The sequence below is a fragment of the Corvus kubaryi genome, unplaced genomic scaffold, assembly GCF_017639235.1.
Source record: "Corvus kubaryi isolate FWS band 111438036 unplaced genomic scaffold, C.kubaryi_AGA036_p1.0 37395, whole genome shotgun sequence".
Lineage (NCBI taxonomy): Eukaryota > Metazoa > Chordata > Aves > Passeriformes > Corvidae > Corvus > Corvus kubaryi.
Window position 1 is genome coordinate 4,032,413 of NW_024581134.1, and position 4,840 is coordinate 4,037,252.

Here is a 4,840-nt window from a genome sequence, read left to right on the forward strand (position 1 = left end):
AGCTCCCTCAGGCGCGGCGGCGGCTCCGCGACCGCGCGCGCCGCGATGGCGTCACCGCGCCGCGCCCGGCCCCGCCCCCGCGTCCTCTCTCTCGGCTGTCATTGGTCAGTGCGGCCGCCACTCGCGATTCCGCGGCTCCGATTGGTTGTTCGGGCGCGAGGGGGCGGGGCGTGTGTGTGTTGCTGTGGGGACGGGGGACGCGGCTGCGGGCGGGGCTGCGGGACCGGAGGGGACCCCGGGCCTGGGTGCGGGACCGGGAATGCGGGACCGGGAATGCGGGGCCGGGAATGCGGGACCGGGGTGCGGGATAGGGGGGACACCGGGCCGGGGTGCGGGACAGGGGTGGGGGACCGGGGACACCGGGCCCGAGGTGCGGAGTGAGAGGGCACCGGGCCGGGGGTGCGGGGTCAATGGCACCGGGTCCGGGGCGCGGGACGGGGGCAGCAGGCCGGGAGTGTGGGACGAGGGACATGTACCTGTCAATACAAGTCTCATTAAACCAGGCAATGTTAAATTCGGAACTTGTTTCAGCACCTGGTTTCTTTGGTCACTGCCTGACCCCTTTTTTCCTGTTTAAAATAACAGCTTTTGATTCCAGAGGAATCTGTCCATTTAAATTAGAGCATTTCTGGAGGGTTGGGTGTGTTTTAGTTAAATGTGCTGATTGACTTACAGTCCAATGGCAAAACTGCTAATGGGAAAGTCGATTTCCTGTGGAGAAGTCCTGACTTGTTGGAGAATAAAAGCATTACTTCCTTACCAAAAATTTCAGCTCAAATTCTAAGAGGAGAGAAGTGGTAGAGTTTGGACAGAGACCAATTATCTGGATGTTACTGGAGGAAAATTCTTTTCTCTGATAACAAATTCCAGGGTGCAACCAGTTCATACAGCTCGATGGCTGTTAGCTGTTGAAGTTCAGCTTTCCATAAAGACAGATAAGATAGCCTTTATCACTAGGTAGAAAGGAAATCAGCTGGCTCTGCACGCCTAGAATTAAGTTTTTATAACCTAGAAACTAGATAATAAAGGCACTTTTCAACAGAGAAGGAAGCAATGTCTAAGTTAGCAGCATTGTCTGAGGATGGAGACCTAAGAATGTATTGGACACTTCAGTGAAAACACCTGTGCAGTGCTTGTGACTGCCAGAAAAATGATAGTTACATTTCTGTTTTAAACCTGTACATGCTGGATTTTTATCTTGTGCTTCAGGACATCAAAGCAAATGTACAGTGGTGCCTAAGAGGGAACTTCTCCTAACACTGTTTCCTTGTAACTCCTGACTGTGCTGGTGCCTTCCCTTGGAATCAGCTGTTCCTGGTGGTCTGTGCTGCACAGAAGGGTTACATTGTGTTTCTCTGGGTGCTCTTCTGGGAGTACCCCACCTTCTCAGGTGCCCTTGGGTAAGAGATACAAGGCTCTGCAAGTAGAACAAGTGCTGAGGACTATGCTCCATCGAGATTGGAGGTGTTGGCAAGGTCAAGTTGACCTGCATTCCACATCAAAATCACTTCTGTGGGGACAAAAAAAAAGGTTATTGTCGTAGGGGACTCGTTTCTGAGGGGAACAGAAGGCCCAGAGTATGGACACTGGAAGCGAGGACAGGCTACATGGGAAAATGGGAGCGATGCTGTTCACCATTGCAGGGAGAAAAATTAATGTGGCCAGAGCTCGATTAGTGTTCAAGCTGGCCATCACTGTGAAGGATGGCAAAAATAGCTTTTTAAAACATGTTAACAGCAAAAGGAGGATCAGAGATAACATCGGTCTGCACTTGATGAGGTCAGACACTTCACAAACAGGGACATGGACAAAGCAGAGATGTTTAATGCCTTCACCTGTGTCATTAACATCAGTGATGGGTCCTGGGACCCCCAGAGCTCTGTGTTGGAGGGCTGTGATTAGGGGCAGGATAAACTCCAAGGCAAAACTGAACTTGTTTGAGGCTTGCTGCTCCAGCTGGATGCACGTAAATCTATGGGGCATGATGGCATTCCTCCCAGGGTACTGAAAATGCTGGTGCTATCATCACAGGATCTCTCTCCATCATTTTTCAAGTCTTGGGAGTCTGGAGAGGTCCCAGCTGACTGGAAGCTGGCCAAAGTCCTAGTTTTCAAGAAGGGTAGGGAGGAAGACCCTGGTAATTACAGCCCTGTCAGTCTCACTTCAGTGCCTGGTAAAAGAGAGTTATTTTTCTGGGCATTATTGAAAAACACTTGAGAGACAACACAGTCTTTTGGCTTCCATCAAGGAGCAGGTTTCTGGCTGAGAAAATTTCTCTGGATAAGTCTCTCATTCTTTTTAAGTTTCTGGGGTGGGGGGAGGGTGAGAGTTGAGTTTATTTATACATGTATGTGTGTACGTGTTTCCAAGGCTCTCTTTCACGCTCCGGGAAGCCTTGCTGCCCGTGTCCTGGCAGAACGAGGTGACCTGCTCCCACACGGTGGCACTGCTGGCCTGGCTGTGTCCCACACGTGTCCCCTCTGCCTGCCCACGGAGGGGTCCTGAGAGCAGCCCAGTGGACCTTGGCATCTCACAGAGTCACAGAATCGTGCCCCTCTGCAGCTGGTTGATGAATCACAGACCAAGCTGGGTCATCTTCTGCTCCTTCTTGCAGGATTTTGGGGAAGGCTCTGGGTTACACCATTGTGTGGTGAGAACAGTCCTGCTCATCCCTCGCTGGCTCAGGGCAGTCATGGGGCCAAACACCTCCTGTTGCTCCTGTTTTCCCGTCCTCATCTCTTCCCCCGACCCCTCTTGTTTCTCCTCACTGCTGCCATGCTGAACCATTTTTTCCAAACACAAGCTCCTCACAGCACCTCCAAGCTCCATCCACATCTTTGCCCTCAAAGCCTGTTCATCTCTCCCAACACCCCTATAACTCCTCCACACTCTTTTTTCCCCTATGCTTTTCTTTGTGCCCACATTCCTTGTCCTACTTGCCCAGTGCTGCTGGGAATCCATCCGAGGGCCTGGGCCAGAGCACAGACTTGCAGGTGGAGTGGTCTTTCCTTTCCTAAGTCAGGCTTTGGATTGTGTCCTAAATGGGCCAGGTATCCAGGGCTCTGTCAGGTGCAAGGCCTAGTTGTGTTTGTGGACAAACAGCTGTGGTCTTGCAGGACCAGCATGGCTTTTCTGTGGCCATGCTGGACTCTTCTTGTGGCTTACACCCTGCCTGGCTCGGGCTAGAGCTTCAGGGTTTGGGCCCTTCCACTCCGTGAGGCACTCGGGCATCCATCGGTCTGATCAGCCCACGCAGCTGCTAAACTGGGTCCCTGCCTGTGTTTTCCTCTTGAGCGTGACTGTCTGTTTGTTAAATAATGTAGCGACACGAGGTTCCTTGAACTCAATTTATCTTCCCGTGTAGCCATGGGAACAGCCGGCGGGGTGGTGACGCTGGGCTTGCCGTCACATCTGCTGCAAGGCTCTGCGTTAGCCTGGCTGAGCCCAGCTCCTTCAGCTGGTGCTGTCCTGCCTGGCAGCTTTGCCTTTAGGCTTGTTTCCTTGGACTCTTCTCTAGCCAGCAGCACGGCCGTACTTTAAACCTGGGAAATGTCGAGGATGATGGGGTGTTTGGAGGAAGATGAAGGGTTTGGGAGCGGCCAGATGTGACAAAGGGGAGTAGTTGCAGCCAAAGGATGCTGCAACTCCCTGTGCTGCCCGCAGTATATGATTCATGAGAAGAAAACAAGAACAAGTGTGAGTAGTTCAATATTGTTCAAGCCTGTGCTTATTTCCAGCACAGAAGCATCATAAATCAAACCCGATTTCCTCCTTTATGCCATAAAATGACTGGCTCCAAGGAGCTGAGGAGAACCCACCCTTGCAGTCACACATTCCCTGTCCCTCCTGAAGTACATTCTCTCGCCCAGGTCGTGGGTATGGAGGAGAGGGTGTGTGGGTGGCCAGCACAGCACTGCTCCTTTGACTCCAACACTTTGTTTTACCTGGGAAGGCACGAGACCATGTGACAGAAACCAGTGCTGAGGTGATAGCGCCAAATGTGTGCCGTGTGTGTTGCCTGAGAGTCAGAGCTGAGCAACACAGCAATGTGGACAGAGAGAGCCCCATCCTGCGCGGTGAGAACTGTGCCACATCATTTCCCCCAGGGCTGTACCTACACCTTACCACAGAAGGGACTTTCTCTGTTGCTGCTGGAGGCAGAAAGGATATGTCTATACAGCTGTGGGGTTTTTTGCAGTCTGTAGGATGTGTCTCTGTGCCTACCATTCCTGATCTCCTGTTTGGTTGCACCCTGTTTCACTTCCAGCTCATCTTTCAAGATTTCAGAGCTGTTTCTGTGACCTCTCTTGACATTTTCAGATTGTGCTGTTTACTGTGTTTTCAGGTCAGTGCGGCAGGTGGGAACACTTGAGATCGAAGGTAGCTCCCTTATCTCCCTCCATTCACGGTTTGAAAGTAGTGTTTCTTACCTTCATTCATGTTTGGTGTTTTGTTCTGACATCTCTCCAGCTGGTCCTCAAACCACAGGCCTACACTCCAATCATATTTAATTTTCACTAGAGCCATTGAGGAGATTGAATCTGTACCAGGATATTGCAATGAGCCAAAGTTTTGCTTTACCAGTGTTTGGGATGCTTGCACCAGTGTTTATGGTTGCATGAAATATGGTTTCTGAAGTACAAAATAGCCAACAATCTTGGGGAGCATCCATACTTTTGACCATTCTAGGAAGTTTTATCCCAAAAGCCAATCATCCTTTGAAGCATCTACCCTGGGCGGGTGAAAAGACAGACCTTTATTTTCTTCTCCAAAGCTGCTTCTAAAGCAGGAAATGTCCACACCTCCTTCAGACTTGATCTCAGTGTTCTTCACGGCACAT